Here is a 19485-nt window from a genome sequence, read left to right as displayed (position 1 = left end):
CATCACATTTTAACATTTTACCTCGTCATATATCCTGTTAAAGTATTGAAGCAATGCCTAAGTCAAGTAGTTTGCAATTCACACTGTACAACAAAAACTAAACCTACAACCTATGAGGTGTCACATGTACCATTTTCTCTACAAATACTCACTTTATGCTAAATATGTAACGATACTGATGAAGGGAGGAAAACCATTTGCTATGGAGAGACAAATATGCAAAACAACTGTTACTTAAACTAAAAAAAAAATAAGACTTCAAAGCATTGTATAGTTCAATGTGAAATTAAAAGTGAACCAAGATAAACATGTATTGATGTACAGTAGACATTTAGTACAATGTAAACCACATTTCTGAATTGAACTGCAGTTTATTCCTTCCTCTGCCATTTATTAAAATAAGAAATGCATGCAGACACTTGAAACTTAACTTTTCTAGTCAGACTCATAATTGGCAGTACATTGTTCACCAAATCTGAAGTCATGAGGCACCATCTGCAACAGCAGTATTTTCCCATCTAGTTCATTTAGAAACCATTAAAAGAGTTTTCTGACAGCACTTTGTCTATTACACAGTAGTTAAAAGTTTCAACTCTTCCTTCATACAACTAGAAATTCATTTAGCCTGTGTATTTAATGTAAGCAACCTTTTGGGACAATCCTATAGAAATTGGAGACTTCTCTGAAACCCATCTAAAGCTCCAAAATTTAAAACTGATTGTGCTTTTAAAAAGTTAACTTGTGAAACACACTACTACTAAGTGTCACTGATGCTAAGATTTCAGGAACGTTAAAAAAGGATCTGACATTTATATGGAAAACAGTAACATTAACTCTAGCTAGTATAAATGTGAAAGTGTCATGGGATTATCTGACTTCATGCTTTATGATATAAATCAGCTACTAACTGCCAGGGGTTAGAGAAAAACTTCTACCATAAATAATTTATGTAATAATTTTGCCACAACAGAAATAAGTGGAATATCCAGAGCGCTCATTAGCATCAGTGCCCCATTGTAGGTGCTGTACAAAATGCAAAAGCAAGGCAGATCCTTTCTTCAAAAAGCCTCTATAAGTGTTTTACTAGTGATAGGACACTAGACTAGAAAGTCCATTGTCTGATATGCCAATTTTATATCTATGTTACGTCAACACCATGCAATGTCCCTGACCTGATACTACTATAAAATAAATGTAACATTTCTGGTTTTTCCCGTAAGTTTAAATTTTAAATTACATTTAAATTCTAATGATCAGCCAACTGAAGCCCTCCAAAAATGCAACATCTGAAATCTGAGTTTTTGTTTTTATTTTAACCATCTATTATAAGAACAGGACTGTAATTCCAAATGTTCTGTACAATTTTGCTGAATAAAATGTCTACAATATTTTGTCAACTGATTATGTGTGTGTATTAAATTTGTGTCCTGTCTTAAAGATTTTTTAATATTCACAACAATTCAAAATGCCACCAGCTTTGGCGGGGGCTGTGGGGTGAAGAGACCCGGGGAGGGGAAAGCTGTGAAGGAGATGGGGAAATGACGTTTCAAAGTTATAGTTAATGTTGACAACAGCATGAAACTGACACTCCTATCTTTAAAGATACTGCATTCTTCAGGGAAAAACCAAAAACTCGTCTTTCATTTATTTCAGAATGTTGCCTACACACTAAAAAAAAACAACACAAACACACATAGCAGGAGCTTCTTATTCATTCTAAGAACTCACATATGAGACATCACACTTTTGTGATTAATAAAGATATCCATCCTGCACATTCAGCATCCCGCCCTCTTCACCCTAATTCTTCTTTACCAGCACTCATTCTCTTCCCTGTTTTCCTTCTGCGCTGCCACAAGCAGGGACAATGTCAGTCATGGTTTGAACACACTCAAGTAACTTGAGTTCCCTTTTTCTCAAAGGAATTGATTTACCAAACAGATTTAAGAGTTTCCCTCACAGGACTGGAAGCAGATCTAACATCTTTTAACAATAACAGTCGTAATCTTGTTGGCTCACAGAAACATGCAATCATCATAGCATTGTCTTCATTATAAATCTTTATTTTCTTGGCCATGTCAGTCTCCAGCAGCAAGGCATTAAGGATAATTAACACAAAGATTAACACCTAATCAACCTGTATTTAACGATTAGAAAAAAAACAGCAGCAGCTGTTGGGAGTGTGTATATGCTGGAAGAGAGAAGTAGCCCCTTTACCACAACTGTCTCCAAACTAATACTCCACTCTTGTACTTTTCTCTCACTTTGTGTACTGTTTTCCCTCCATATGTTTTTATATCAACTCTAGTTTCTACTCCTATCCTTCTTCTTCCATATTTACTTCCCACTCTCTCTGTTTCCCTTACCTTCCCTAACCCACCCTTAATTTTCATCCCTAAAACCGGCAGCCTCTAGTTCTGCTGTAAAACAAACATGTTTTGTTTAAGCTGCTTTTCTGCAACACTCTCTCCATGTACAGCCCTGTTGGGCAATCAGAACAAAATTCAAAGCCAAGTTGGTGGTGCAGCCGCAATTCTGATGAGCAGCTGAAAAGAAAAGTTCATTTGTATAAATATTTAATCTAAGCTAGAAGAAAAAGTCATTCCTTTTCCTAAAGCCCTAGTTCCAGCATTTGTCTAAACTGGGTCTCCCTCTCTTGTTACAGCACAGATGTGTCTCTCATAAAGCTGCAGTTTTACACTGTGGACTTTCATTCATCAGACTCTAAAAGCCAACTCTGACTTCATTATAAATAGCGTTACCATATACACCAACTAATCCCCAACCATAACTGCTTTATAGGATGCCCAACAAGAAAATTTTACTCTTGAGTAGCAGTGTAACTTAAATTTACAGTTTACAAATATTCCATTTCCCACGCAGATTTTGCAAATTTATTGATTCAAAGGATTCTACTTCTGACTAAATAAATTGTTCAGCTGAAAACAGGACTGTGCACTTTCAGAGCAACAAGGGTATTTCTCGCAACTCTTATTGCTCTAGGTCTAGGCCTTTTGTTATGGTACAGCAAAGCAGTCTCAAAATGTCAGAGCCACAAACAAGAGGATTAACTATCCACCCCAGATTTCTTCCACTGAAGAGCTGGATCCTAACAACATTAATTTTATTTTTTTCTTCTTACGTAGAGTAACTGGATTAATTTGTCCATAATATCTTTCATGAATAGGTTATCAGACATGCTTATAACACAACCAAAATGGCAAACAACGAGGTCAGTACAAGGGAAAGGAGGACTAGGGTCATACAGTATGAACATGTGGGGATTTTTTTAGTTGCAGAAATTTAACAGATTCAGGGATTCCAAGGGCCAGAAAGGAGTGTTGTAATCATCTAGTCTGAGTTAGAATTCAGCCAGGGAACTTCCCCCACACTTTGTAAACATTCCAGGGGATTTTTAAAACAATAAGGGGGAAAATTAAGTTGTTTGCATTTGTTTTAAATAAGGGAGTTGAGAATGAAAGCTGGTGAGGAGAGGAAGAGGTGGGGGTTGGGGGAAGGAAAACAGAGGTCAGGGAGGAAGGGAAGATTGAAATAGATGAGGGAGAGAGTGGCTCATGGTAGTTAATGAAATTCAGCCCCTAAGGCCAGGTCGACACTTAGGTTCTGCTGGCACAGTAACATCAGTTAATGGTGTGAAATTAAAAAAAAAAAAAAAAAAAAAACCACCACACACTTTTAAAACATAGCTCTTCTGCAAAAGCCTTGGTGTGGCCGAAGTTATAGTAGCAAATATAACTCAGTCTATCCTATGAGGATTTTACCAGCGTAACTATATGGGCAAAACTTTAGTGCAGACAAGGAGTTAACAACAGATGGTAGCCATAATATAAAAATTCCATCTTCAAAGGAAGACTGTAAGGAGAGGTAAGTACATAACACCAACCTTCTCAGGGTTTAGGTTGCTATCTTATTTTATTCATTTTTTTTTTAAAGAAAGTATTCACACCTTAGATATAACGTGGAGAAAAAAGTAAAAATCCATTTATCAGCATGGAAGCTGCTTAAAAATATCATTGCTTGGACATCACAATCTGGGATGGGGGTTTGGAGAAAACCAAAAGGACAGTTAGAAGCAAGATGGAAAGGTAAGTTTAGAGTTAAAAAAAAAGTTGTGAGCCAACCCACACAATGTTGATAGAAACAGAAAATCTGGCAGATGATAGAGATTAAAAGGGCTAAGAAACTGACATTTAAAAGTAAATCAGTGAGAGATGTAGAGATGGCCAAATTGGTACCTCCCATTTACCCTTTATCTGAAGTAAAAGGAAGCAAATTTAAAACAAAGCTAGGCAAATACATGTTTATCCAATGTATGGTCTGTCCAACTAAATGCCTCAGCATATTTGCTGCATCTTAGTTAATTTCCTCACTTTCTCACTCCCCCCACCCCCCACCCAAAAAATTAACCTTTGGAGGAACAAAAATAGCATCTGCATATTAGTTAAGATAAAATCAAAACTGCTATCAATGTCTATGACTCACTGCACAAACAGATTACCATCTAGGATTAAGAAGAATTTACCATAAAATAATGCAACACAGATAGGCCCCTACTATAAATAATTAGGAAATTATTTATTTATTTTGAAGGTGAAGCAATTTTTCCAGCACCTCCTACTCCAAATTTTGATAAGTGTGTCTAGTATGTAACTTCTCTTCTCCCTCATATGGCCATTGGGACATTTCTGTCGCTTCAGGTAAAGGAGATATCACCTGACAGCTGAGTTGCTGGGCTATTGTGGGAAGCATTAGTACGACTGTAAATTCACATTTATCAATCTAATCTCATGAGAAAGAATAGAATCCAAGTGCAAACTCTCTTTCCTGCTCCCACCACCTAATCCTTATACTATGAACATTAGATATCAGTATCAGGATCCAATGATAAATGTGCTGTAATACTGCCCATATTATGCTGTCCTAGTGAGAGAATGTGCAAAGTGTGGGATGTGGCGAATTCTGGGAGGGGTTTTGGAGAGTGATGAAATGTGTATTTTCTGCATTATTCACATAGCTGTACTTAAACTACCAATAAAGTGCCTAATTATGCTATGCAATTGAATCACATTTTAACCCCTTCCTATGGAGACATTCAACACTGGCCATCGTCAGAGACAGGATAAGGTTTTAGAGAGAATGCTGCTTTGATCCACTTTGGCAAATCTCATGTCTCTTTTCAATACCATATATAGCAGGTCTGAAAATATTAAATATTCCTCCCCCCAAAAAAATTACAGAATCCCCAAATTTTATCTATTTTCTTCCATGGAAGTTTTTTAAAACAGAAAAAAAAATTTGTTGATTTTCAGTTTGTCAAAAACTTGAAAATTTCCAAAGAACTACAAATTTCCATTTTAAAAAGCCATTTTTCATCAAACAACCTGATATGTTGATCTGTTCTAATTTTATAATACTAAAACATTTGAGTATATTTCAGATAAAAAAATATTACTCTAATTTGGATATTCTGTGTCTGCCTAAGAATGTCAGCCATAGCATCAATCTGGTATCTTTCTACTTTGTGTCATAATTTCAAATTTGGTTTATTGCAAAAAAGGAAATTTCTCCTTTTTGCACTGGGTGTATTTACATGTCAATTTTGAAACTTCATACAAGTCTTATTTAAGATATCTAGAGGCACTTAGGCACACCATGACAAAAAATGTAAAGCTATAAACTGAGTGAGATAGCCATGGTTGCAAAAATATCCACTTTTTGCTCCTGTACAGTTTTCTACAGATATTAAAAAGTTCTTGTTTGAAATGTTATTACTTTAAAGGATTTGTACTAACCTGAACTTCTTTTCACTTTGAGAGCATAATTTTTGTTGGTTATAAAACTTCAAAGCAATAGTAACACAAAAATAAAGTGAAATTGAAAGCTTGTGACTACAACAACTACAGGAAATTAGTTGCCACAGCAAAACTGGCTTTTGAATCATCCTTTGGAAACAATCACTGAGTATAAGCCTATAGAGTTCATTGTTCCACTAGGTGAGCAAAACTAATTTGAATGAGACCACATATAGCAAAAATGTTTTTGTGATTACCACTGTGTATTTGAATTGTGGAAACTGACTACTTCTATGATAGATACTGGGTAAATCTACCCCAGGAGTTTTGCCTCTTCTTCCAGTATTTAGCATTTGCTATAGTATCCATTTACAGCTATCTGGGAAGAGAACACTAATTACAGAGGGAAGTAGGTTTAGCTCACAATTTCCTCTGACAAAATAAGTATTAGAACTCAAATGGAGACTATATCAAAGACATTTTCTCTTTACTGTGTACAGTGTACATTCAAAATGATAGGCTTTTAAAGAAAAAAGTCTTTAACAACCACTTCATGGCTAACTGACTAAGACAACTTCTCAGATCTCTTTACAAGTAAAACCCAAATAAAACCATACAAAATTGGAGGGTCGTGCATAAACTATATTATTAAAGGGCTTCAGTCATTTAAAAAAACCTTCTGTAAAATACATATTTCCTCCACTCACAAGATGCCCTCCTAGTGGAAAGCATTGCTAAGGTCTAGACAGATGTTTAGAGAAGGTTTGTCCTCCAGAGATAAGTTATCTCCGAAACGGAAAGGATACTGGTGCCTTCTTGATTTACAGCTCAGGGAACTACAATGAGACTTGGGTATAAGATACACTGGGAAAATAAGCATTAGAGAGTGACTTATGCATAATGCCAGGTAGGAAGAACTCATTCAGAATAATCAATTCCCTGAAGTTCCACACATGACTTGTATTTGCCCATTTCCTTAATGCCAAAACTACAGTACATACAGAACTGACTGTCCAGGTACTTATATTGTTCAGCACCCAATATCCAAGTATCCCATAATCATTTTGGGGATTTTATCTTCACAGCACCCCTGCGATGTACAGAAGCATTATCCCCGTTTAACAGGTGGACAGTGGAGGTAACATCCAGATTAAGTGTCTGGTCCAAAGTCACAGAGGCAGCCTATGGGTCACCCCCGTGACAAATGACCCCAGGTCTCTCACAGCCCACCTTATCTAGGGTGACCACCTGTCCCTAATTGGGTGGGACGGTCCTGAAATGCATATTTCAAGTCCTAGTCCCGGGATGAATGACTCCAGGACATCATTTGTCATCTCCTTAACCCTTTCTAAATATTGCCACATTAGCTTTCTTCCAGAACCTTTCCAGTTTTCCAAGACACATTGAAAATCATCATTAGTGGTCTGGAGAACTCCTCAGGCAGCTTTTTAAAAACTTTTGGATGCAAGTTACCTGGACCTTCTGATTTTAAAATGTCTAAATGGAATAGCTGCCATTTAACATCCTCTTCAGATACTGGTATAATGGAATGAGCGCTACCATCATCATCTGACAACTACATAATCTGTTTTTTTCTCCCAAATACAGAACAAATATTTATTGAATGCTTCTAACTTTTCTGCATTATTATTGATAATTCTACCATTTCCTATTAGTAATGGACCAATACCATTGTTAGGATTCTTTTTGTTCCCAATAAAAAAATCCTTAGTGTCCTTAACTCTGCTGGCCATACATAGATTTTTCCTTTTGTCCCTTTGCTTCCCTTCAAAATTTTCTACAATTCCTAGCTTCTGATTTATACTCACTACTATCAACCTTCCCCCTTCTTTCATGTGTTATGTATTATTTTTATAGCTGCCTTCACTTCCCCTCTAAACCTGGTTGTTTTTTTAAACCAAAATGGCAGTCTTCCTCAGCTGTAGGATTGTGGCTTTTTGGACATCTAGGAAAACGTAATCAAGTTATGATCACTTATACCCAAGCTACCATTTTTAGTGACTTTGATAGAATGCCTGTCACTGTATCAGTAACAGACACTGGTGTGATGTGTACTGCCACATCGGACAGTTCGGTTAGCTGTCCAGTCTGTGCTCAACCTAATTGCTGGAGAAGAGAAGTTCTGTACCCACCCAACTACTCCCAGCTGACTGGGTAGGAAAAAAAAAACTGTATCCAATCCTCTGATGTGGTGATTATGGTTAAAACCCCAAGAAAGGGAGGAAAGAGGACACAGTTGGGAAGCAAAACACTCAACCCTACTAATGGACAGAATTTCACTGTAATTCCCATCAGAATTGCTGTATTGAAATCAACACCTCTAGCACACCAATGAATCATGTATCTGGAAGTATTTTGAGCTGAGAGAACAGATTGGAAGTAGAAACAAATTATAAAAGGTCTTCTGCAATAATCAAGCCTTTTCATAATAAAGCAAAGACAAGGGCCTTGAAAACAAAAACAAAACACCTACTGCTGGCATGAGGTCTTCAAATGGGAGAAAACCTGCCCCTCTGGAATAGTGGAAGTACTTCTGGCAGGAAAACATAGCATTTTGGGGATACAGGAAGAAAAGTTATCCCCAAGAGCATCCATAGTTCTGACTACTGATATGTTAACTTTGTAGTTAAGTGGTTAACCTGCTGCCTGAGATTTTAAATGTGTATCAAAACTATTTTTTCCAACTTTAAAGAAAGATCCTAATTATCCATATGCCAGACAATTCTGGATCTCTAGCACGTAGAACGGCAGCAGGCCCAAGACAAAAAATAAGACAAAAAATATTGAAATTTTAAAATAGGGGTACCAAAGGAACCAATGCAGAAATATCAAAATGATATCAATGAGATACTGAAAAAGTAATCTAGGATAGACCAGAACTGAATGGAATGATGATTTATATTTTAAAACTGTATTAAGTCATTTTATCTCAAAATGCATAAGGATTTTAAGTATGGGCAGAAAACTCAGACATTCTGGCCAATATATTCATTGACATGAATGTCTGAGGGAATAAAATTTAAATGTAGAGAATATTCACAATAAAGCAACTTCTGAATTTATAGATTCAAATATCTACGTACCATAAAATTGATTCCAAGAGCTATATTACCCAATACTATTTGACCTGCATATCCAATCAAAAACACCCCATTCAAATTTTAAATATTGGGTACTTACAAACAGCCTACAGACTACAAATTATTCAGAAATTTAAATAATTCCAAACTAATGTTTGAGAAATTAAGCTGTTTGTTGCTGCAATTTGAGACAAAGCTGAAGTCAAATAAGTTACTATAAATTCATACTGCACTCTCACTTCGCTTTAGAAATAAAAGAAATGCCTGTTTCTATACAACTAGGGGTGGCCAAACTGTGGCTCATGAGCCTCATATGGCTCCCCACCCCCTATTCTACGCTTACCAGATTGGGGTGGGGCGTTTGGAGCTTCTGCCCTGCGGCAGAGTGGTGGGGCTAGAGGATTCTGCCCAGCAGGGAGAAGAGTTTTTTTTGTTTGTTTTTTTTGGGGGGGGCGGAGGGGGAAATTGGTCACCCCTACTATATATTTATGTTTTTAGTCATTCCCAAATAGTTTTACAGAATGCAATGTAAACTAGTGATTGAAAACCATTAAAAAAATACATCTCTACTCACTAATAAGCTTCTCTCTCACTTTACAGCATGTGCAAAAAACTTCAAACATCTGGTGACTAAGTATTTAATGAATCCAGAAGTCTCGATTACCTTCTTATCCACAAAAACAACCCCACGGGGCAAGTGGGGAGGCAGAAGCAAGTGGGACGGGGGAATAGCTTACACTGTCACTTGCTACGCTATGATATTTTAGTGGCTAGATAAATTTGCAGCCCTGGATATGCAAGATCTGTCACTTTTCACAAGCACGGATATTCACGTTAGTTTTAAAGAGAGAAAGGGTAAAGTAAAGATCGACTCAACTTATCTTTTTGCGCCTTCTGTTTATTGCCAAGTTTTTATTTGATTAAATAATTGGTTCTGCTCAACACATTAAGTTTTACTAAAGGAAGAGAAAGTTGGGGACTCCCTCATATAAACACGTTCTTGCGCAAACATCTGAGTGCTTTGTAATTTAAACTTTCTTTCCAATATGGTTTTGGGTGGTTTTTTTTTTTTTTTTTTTTTTGGGGGGGGGAGGGGGGTAGGGTGGGAGAGAGGAACGACTTTCGCCTGTACATTCATTTTTAGTCCAATAGTCTTGAAATGGAAACTAAAAACATTCAGATAAATGGATTGAAAGATTTTATTCCACTAACATTTCTACAAGAATCTCTCTACTAAAATGATATTTCTTACCTTTCTACAACAATATCCCTATACACTGCAATCAGTAAGTCCCCTACAAGAATAGTACATTAAGACTAGACATGGGTAAAACATAATGGAATAAAAAATGTTAGAGGCTTATCAGTCCTAAAATATATTACAGAAGCAACTGCAGCCTCTCTCCTTCCCCCTCTCAATACAGCCGCCATTAAAGTTAATTTTTTTTTTACATTAAGAAACCACCGATTCAGTGTCAGATAGGGGAAGTGGGAATGTAAGTCATCAGTTGTGTGTTTTTGTTGAGTGTGCATTTCATTTTGATTTTCACTGACTCAGTGAAAATACGGGGAAGCAGGTTTTTAAGAGCTGTAAAACAACACCTAAATGTCTTGCTGTTGATATGAGAACAGACAGGAATACTAGAAAAGATTTCACCTTTGTGACAGAAATCTTTCCTCATTTCTGGGACAAGGAACTTTAAACAAAAACCCAAAAGTGACACCAAAATATTCAACAGGCAAACTAGAGACAACACATGAATATAGGGTTTGCTCAGTTTTCAATGACAAGTGACTAAAGAATGTGCCATAATGGGTGGTTGCGCAGGGGAGGGATAGAATCAATTTCAAACCAACATCTGCATTTCAGCGCACAATAGTGATTTTTTAATATAAGGTGTCAAGTTAAAAGAACATAATGTGAGAGAGGCAGGCAAGGCCACGTCTACACGAGAACTTAAGTCAGCAAAACTTTTGTCACTCAGGGGTACTGGGGGGGGGGGCGGGAGGAGACACCACACCCAAATGACTTAAGTTTTGCCACCATAAGCACTCAACTGCACAGTGCTATGTCAGCGGGAGGTGTTCTCCCCCCAACATAGCTACGCCACTCACTGAATTGGTTTTATCATGTTGACGGTAGAGTTCGCTCCCCTTGGCATAATGCGGCGATGCAAGCACTCTTACAGCAGCACAGCTGTATCAGTACAGCCGTGCCGCTGTAAGCTTTTAAGTGTAGACATAGCCTGATTACTTGGCACATGGTAACGTGCTGCTGTAGCAGTTTACAGTATGTGTACAATAATGTTTGCGGTCTTCCTCCAAACCTTCTTGAAATCAGGGACATGGTAGAATTTGCACACGTAGCAGTGACTGGATGCGACAAGTTCTAAAGCTAGGAAAGGGGACCAGTTGAGAGGGAAAGTTAATATAGTAGAATCAGTCACCTGGCCACTAAAGGAGTAATGAGAACTAGATGCTTCATTAAAAGGTCTTTTCTGTTAAGGTGTGATGAAGTTGTACTCAGTATGACTGGGGATACTTGGGTGGTTTTGAGACAAGAGTTGGCCTGGTAAGGGTGGTCTCGTATACATGTCTGACTGTAATTTAAAATTGAAGACTCAAGCTATTTTTGCAAATAATGGTTGTGAAGACTGTGCAGCTCAGCATTCCACTTAATCAAAATCAGAAGTGTTTAAATGCCAGGAAAAAATTACTTGAAATTTCTCCTTATGAGACTAGGAATTAACTTTACAATTGGTAACCAGATTTTTTTAAATAGGGAAACTGGAACTTTTTAAAAAATATGGGAAACCTACCTTGAAAGTTACAGAACTGTCATTCATACCGGCATGACACTTGAAGTGCTACGAAGGGCATGGCTCAGGGACCTTTAAATCATTCTAACAAAGTTACAATGTCATGAGCATTTATTCTGGATAGCCTTGTCTAGAGCCTTCGTTACCTCAAAGCAGTGGTGTTCAAACTGGCACACACGAGCTCTCATCAGGGAGTATGCGAGAAAAACCCTATAATGGTGGACAACTTACTGTGTTATCCCTTGCAGGCCTTTTTATTCTGTTTTCATAGGTACATTATGTCCCTATCTCAGATGGGGGTACGTGGCACACTACATTACTTGGAAAGGGGTACACAGATTAAAAAGTTTGAAAACCACTGCCTTTAAGCAAAGGCAAAGCCTGTTCCATTGGCTTTGTTTTGTAAGTCTTTAGAATAGGTTGTAGCAACTATAGCAGAGGTCCCCAAACTGCGGCGCGCACCCCCCAAGGGGGGCACAGCGAGGCCTGGGCCAGCCCCCATGGGGCCAAAGAAGAAGTGCCACCCAGCCCTGCTCTGCCCCCATCTCCACTCCAGTTCCCCCTACCCCACCAGCTGCAGCCCCAACCTCGGCTCCCAGCCACATCCCTGTTCCTGACTCCGTGGCTTCAATTCCAGCTCCCACCCTGGCCCCAGCTCCCGGCCCTGCTCCCAGCCTCAGCTCTGCATTGTGGCTCCTGAGGGGGCATGGACCAGGTAAGGGGGGGTGTGACCACTGAATTACAGGAATCAGTTGGGTGTGGCGGGCTTACACCTGTACAATCACAGAGGGCACCCGCTGCACCATAGTCACCTCTTGTGTATATTACTGCCCTTGCCCAATGACAGTCCTGGGAGTGCCACTACCAGACCCAGAAGCTGTGTGAGAAATCTGAGCACCCTTTCCTTAGGACTAAAGCTAACTGTTAAGAGAAATATGTGCCAGCATTTGGCGGCTTATCCACAGAGTGATGGCAAAATTACTTTTCCCTCTGCTTGTCTGAGAGCATACCTTACTTCGATCAAACTATCATCAAAAGTAAAGTATGGCAGTGGCAGAGAATAACGTTATGTTTAGGATGGAGTAACATGGCTCAGTGTGCTACAGCAAACCGTGGAAACCAAGACTCTACGAGGTCTGGCTGCAGATGCAGGGTAGACCCTTCAGTTACTTTCCAGATGATAGTTTGGAGAGATGTTTTTGGTCATATTTAGCCTTCTAGAAAACCTCATGAATGGAAAGTGTTTTTTTCCCATTCCCTTATTGTTGAGCTCTACTCTAACGGTGCACAATGTGTTGATGTAATTGTGCCGGTACTTGATACCAGCAACACAGTAATGGTACATGCTGTAGAACCGATGAACCTAATACGGGACAGGTGGAATTCTTTCCCCACCAGCCTCCTCTTTCAATTTAGTATACAAACTCTGCTATGCTGCCATTTTTCAAGAGGCCTACCACACCTCCTAAAAAGCATAGCAGGGAAGGCCAATATTTAATTTGTAAATGGACGCTCTGCAAATCTCATCCTAGTTGTGGGTTCCAAGTTATCTGTTGTTACCTCTGGACTTATGTGCAGTGAAATCGCAGCATGCATCCTTAATTAAACCAGTGAGTTTTCTCTTAAGGATGCACTAGACACTAGTAGTTCCTTTCTTCTCCAAGAAGAGAAAAAAGGTTTCCCCCATCTCCCAAGTGGCCTTGCAATAAAGATGAAGCATGACTAAGATAGAAAGCATTTAATCAGAATACATGGAAGGAGTTTCCTTCTTCGATATTATATATATTTAATAAAGACAGAGCCAAGAGTCTCTTTTGAGCCTTCACGCTACCTTGCTTTGGAGGTTTCTCAATATTGTACAGACATCACCACCCGGAGGTCAATGCTCTGATAACATCCTCCTCACTGTCAACATGCGTAGACAGACAAGTGAAGGGGGACTGATGAGATTTAGATGTTTGTTTGCTTGGTTTCCTACCAATGCTGGATTTCTTGTAACCTACAGAAGTCTCTACAAGCATAAACAGCACCCACACTGTGGTTTACATGACTATAGGTTATATCAACTAAAGCTTTATTTACTTTTAAACGGAGTTTATAGCTTTCCTTATTGATGGTTTCTTCTCCAACTTTGGTACCTGACTTTAGTACATTAGGATCTACTTTATGGAGGGTTCAGTACACCCTCTATCTCTATACACACAGAAGCAGACAGCTTTATTTTTTCATGTCCTGTTCAAAGCGAGAACCACTAAACCAGATAGTGATCTATTTCTAGTCCAGCTTTGTGGATCTTGTTTTGCCAGATTGCACCAGTTTTACAATTATTTCCTCAGCCTCATCCAGCTACTGAGAGTGATCCTATATTTTGCCCTGCCTTGTCTATCTTTTGGTCTCAAATATAAAACTAAGCGCACAGAGCTGCTTAATATACTTATAAGATGAAAAGAGCATAGCACATGTTGAAGTAAAATAGGTAAATGCCAGGCAGCAAAGAGTGGTTTTGAAATGATACATGGCATCTGGTTACCAACTCAAAAATTTAATTCAACTTTTTTTTTTTTTTTTTTTTTTTAAAGGAAAAAAGTTCAGCTCATAGATCTGGATCTATCTATCCTCTCTTCTGCTTATCCAAATATGAAAAGCTGTTGCTGACATGCAGCTGAAAATGGGACTTGATCTCACAAGAACAATCTTGTCTTGAGACTTCAAATAACTCACTGTTTTGGCATAAAAACCACCATGTTTATGGTATTTTTATACTTTTAGCCAAGCAGTAGCATACTAAACAACAATTACACATGAAAAGTGCAAAAATTTTTATTTAGATTCAATTCAAAGTGTAGGCAAAGATATTTCTGTGCATTATATGAATATGTAGGCCCATCCTAAATTAACAAGAATTAATTTTTCCTCTCACTTTTTACTCTGGTGGAAGACACACCAGTATCTGCTGCAGCACATTTCTCCTTTCCCTCTGGGACACCAATAACTACAATGGGATTTTTGCCAGAATAAGCACTCTGGATCAGGCCTTTAAAAGGATAGTAGCAGAAGATACTAATGTGCTATCCTAATGCTGTCTTACATGAGAATGAATGAAAAGGAAACAAGCTAAACACATTTGAGAAATAAGCACATTAACAAATTTGCATGCAGGATATATTACTGTATTACATGTCATTTTAAAGACAAAGTAGCTGTATCAGTAAGTATAGACAGAAAGTTGGTGCTAGAGCATTCAAGAAGCACTGCAGCCTGTGATTTAATAGTTAAACAATGTAAGTGCTAGCAAGTGCAGCCTTAAGATTTTGAAGAGGTTAACTGAGAAGATGCTTCACATTCCCCCCAAATCTTCAGACTATGGTCAGCCCCCACTGCTGCTAAAGGCAGAGTCCAGCTGCTTCTGCTGGGATTTATGCACAGTTGCGAATATTAAAAAGCAAAGAACAAGGGTCCTTATAAGTTAGAGACCCCAGATCCAGGCCAATGATTTTGTTTAAAAAAAAAACAAAAAAAATTTTTTTTTTTAATTTAAATCAGAATTTATTTAAATTAAATACAAGTTTTTTTTAACAAATAAATCAATTTAAAATTAAATTTGAAACTGACAACCTATGAAGCCAAAATTTATTATAATCTATTAATAAAATTTAAATTAAATATAAATAATAATGTTAAGTATTATATATTTGCTGCCAAGTTTAAAGAAAGCCGGACCACTGAACTAGTGGAAGTCACTGGCTAAGCACCTGGAATCAGAGTTTGTTGAAGTTCTTAACCAGATTTTGTCAGCAGTAGCCTCACCTGAAGGTGAAGAGAGAATATTTTCTTCATTTCAGTTATTCACTAGTTCAGTTTAAATGACTAGTTCATTCAAAGTTAAGAAACTAACTGAGAGGCAAAAAAGCACAAAAGCAGCAACTTGAACACAGTGACCAGAAACAAACAGTTCAATTAGCTCGCTATAGCGTAATACTTCCTTTGTTCAATTTATCTGTTGGTTTTAAATGCTTGATATTTTTTTCTGATCTTGCCAGCATATTTAAGGTAGTTTTATTTGCTGCTTTTGTGCATTTTTAATTGAATTTGAATTTTCATCCAAATAGAGCTTGGCACAAATTACAAATAAAATATTAATAGTCTAGTAAATAAGAAATGCATCAGTTATCATTTGCTAAATAAAAAATGTAAAACTAATAATTTGAATAAATGCACATTAAACTAAATAAATATGCAAAGATATAGTCCTACTGGATAGCAGAAAGAGGTACCTAATTTAGCATAAATACTATATTTAATTGCAAATCAACATGTTTTAAATGGTTACCAACCAATGAGGCTCAACCTCTCTTTAGGAAACTAACTAAAACAGTACAAATACAAAACAATTACAATCAATAATTTAAATCAAAGGAGTTCGATTTAATCTACCCTGCCCAAATCCCAGAGTTGTGTACATTCTGGTGAATTTTAGGTTCAGTCTTTCTCCAGTTGTTTACCTGTAGAATCCAAAATAGCCAGGAATACTGATGCAATACAAATGTACAAAAGCCAGTCTCTTTGCCCAAAACTTAAAATGAAAACTTGGAGCATTTAAAAAAAAAAAAAAAAAGCATAAATAAAGTGTCACTAATGTGCCAGATCTGTCTCTTTACTCACTTGTTCTCAACTTTGATTTCTTTAGCCTTTCCTTTCCTTCCATCCTCACTCACTCTATTTCAATAGCATTTACTTCTCTTCCGATTTCTGCATTGTGTTCTTCTCGCCCCCATTTCTTCTCTCAAGGCAATACGGAGCCAGCTTTCCAAAGGCCATTTGGCACTTTTAAAAATCCCAGTACGCATCTATCTGCATCTTCAAATGTCTCAATACCTTTGAAAATCCGGCTCTGTGTCCTTTCCTTCCTCTGAATCTTTCACATTCATACAAATCATTGTCCAGCCCCCCTTGCTCAACTGCTGCATATCTTCACCTTTGCTCCCCGTTCCCCTTTTGTTCCGTCCCCTTTACTGCTCAAATGTTTAAAGTTTAATTTTATATATTAAAAGTCTTATTAAAAATATCTTTCCTAGCATGACGCTATTGTTAAAGGAACATGAAGACAAAGAAATAAATTCCTTGTCTCAGAACTTCACAAGCAAACTTAACATTTTGATTGTAGTATCTAGAAGTGAAGTATAAACAGAACCATACTTCTACTAGAAACTAAATTGTACAATATACTAAATTTAATGTTATAAAACATTACCAAACTTTGTTTTTTCTATCTACTACATTAATTTTAGTTACCAAAGAACATTAGATATAAAATAAATAGCTATCAGTGTTTGCAGTTTATCCTGGCAACATGCCAAAATGTTAATTTTGGGTGGAATTCTTTGGAAGTCTGTAGCCATCAAAACCTTGTATAAAGCTTACATTAAAATCAAAGATCCTTTAGAAAGTGAAACCATAGACTGTGCGCATTATAGTTCAGAGTACACTGGCTATAGCTTTTGAAACAAAAATGCTATTTTGCAAGCTTCGTAGTTTCATTCCTACCCTCAGTCAAGTATAAACATCAAGCTATACAGCATTTTTAAAAAAGGAATTTGTAGCCAGATTCAGATTTAAGACAATGGTATATATTGAATTCACTTTATTTTCAATCATATGCATTTTTAAAATCCTATTGTGCGTGAGAAACATCTTCCTGCCCCAGTTTTTCCTATTCTGGTCTATCATGAAAATTTCATTCAGCAGAACTGTGTTACTAAATGGGGCATTTTCAAAAAGATGGGTGTTTCAATTTGGGAATGCATGCTGAATCAGAGAAAAAAGTACTGTACTATGAGGTTTCTTTTTAGAAAAAACAGTCAGCACATGCTGCACGTCATAGACTTGAATTAAATGGCTATGCAGATCCATATGCAATTAAATATTTTACAAGTAATGCAACCATTTTATTGGGAAAGAGAAGCACCTTTAAGAAACCCAATAAAAAAGCCTCTTTCCCTGAATTAAAATAAAATTGCAAATGCTTCTGTTCTGCTATGGTCTTAAATTCAGCTAATCCTAGAAAAAACAGCAAGCAGGTATATAGCAGTACAAGAAAATATAACATGGTGGATGACAGGTTTTGAGAAATTTACCTGAAGCTGCTATAGGGAGAGAAAAGTCAAGTAAGATTTTTTTTTTTAAATGTACTTCCCCTCCCTTCCACCAACAGCCTTCTTATGTCTTTAGAAATAAACATGGGAATCAACCATAAAGTTAAACACTCAGCACATGACACAATAGTAAATTACAATATATGAGACCATAAACAGTTAATCTGTTATATAATAAAATTCTCATTTAAAATTAAGCTAGTTTTCTGCTAAGCCACTAAGGGCTGAAAAAAATCCCCAAACTTTAGCATTTAAAAAACTTTGAAAATAAACCATCTCAAAACACTTTAGGGTGGAGAACGTTGGGATGGAACTAGGACTTCACACTCATGAGGCCACTGAAGTGGAATCATGAGTACTCTCATGAGAGCAGCACTTTTCTAAGTACATAAAAAGTCACCAACTCTGCAGCTACAAAAAGCACTACAACCACACCAGACAAGACTGTTCATACAGTAATACAGTAGCGGCTATACCAGAGCAAGAGAGCAGGTACTAGTTGACACTAAACCTTCCATTTAAAAACTCATTACGTTTTCTAGCCTTTAAGCACACAAACACTACAAGTTCAATTTCTATATTGACCATCTAAAAGTTTTGTCAGAAGTACAATTCTAGGATTCTGATCAGTAAATAAGGCAAAGGAGGAAAGATTACGCTTTGAAACATTTCTCATCTACAGTATACTTCTTCAATACTGGCATAAACAATAGGAAAAAAACTAATGCATTATGTATCCCTCTTTAGTAGATACCACATGCATATATAATTGTATTCTGGCAATGGTAAAAAGCTACCATACTATTAGGAACAAACACAAAAGTTTTCAGGTCTAGGTGCCTAAAGTTAGGCTCCTAAATATTCACGTTCAGGCATTAAAAGGGCTGATCAACATAAATCCCATTGTAATCACTGTGGGCAGCAGTTGCCCAGCACCTTTGGAAAAAAAATCAGGCCAATTTTATTTAGTTGCCAACTATGAATTTAGGAGCCTAATTTTAGGTACCTGGGTTTGAAAGTTGTGACTTAAATCCTCTGTTGGGTCCCATTTGTAAATCTAGTAATGGTCAACTGCTAAATGAGGAAAGCTAAAACAGATCAACCAGCTATAAGGTAGATAAACTCTAAAGCAAATCGTTTTATGTGATTTTTTTTAAGTGTGTGCAACTGCATGATCAAAGATACATGCTACTTCATGCCTAACTGGCACAAGCATCTGCATATCAGGTAACTGAATTAAGACCATTCTGCAAGATGAGACACACTTGATAGGTCTACAAAGATGGGATTCCTGGATAATTCACACGTGTTAACACTTCCTTAATGAGTTAAGAAAACATGAGGTGAGTAGCAATTGAGGGAAGCATTACACTGAATTCCACTAGAAGATTTTTTTGAACCTGGACTCAGTCTGTAATGAAGCCTGCCAGGACTGAATAATCATATTGATAAAGTGCAGTGAGAGGTGTTTTCCCCCCCCCCCTTATTAGTGAATAAACCGATAATGAAAACAGTTCCATCACTTTTGTGCATTAATGAGAACTTTTTTTTTTTTTTAGAAAGCCTAACAGGCTGTTGCATACACTCAACACTGAAGCCA

The 19485-nt window shown here is 37.2% G+C and overlaps 1 protein-coding gene across 2 annotated transcripts in view; it reads right to left on the bottom strand.

Annotated features, from left to right (window-relative positions):
- The window catches only part of IGF2BP3 (insulin like growth factor 2 mRNA binding protein 3), a 161885-nt gene that overhangs the window by 77228 nt on the left and 65172 nt on the right, over nucleotides 1-19485 (bottom strand). The gene's annotated exons all lie outside the window — the stretch shown is intronic.

This window comes from Emydura macquarii, unplaced genomic scaffold (genome assembly GCF_026122565.2).
Source record: "Emydura macquarii macquarii isolate MOO-44397 ecotype Brisbane River unplaced genomic scaffold, CSIRO-AGI_Emac_v2 contig_2422, whole genome shotgun sequence".
Lineage (NCBI taxonomy): Eukaryota > Metazoa > Chordata > Testudines > Chelidae > Emydura > Emydura macquarii.
This window is presented reverse-complemented; position numbering and strand designations above follow the sequence as displayed.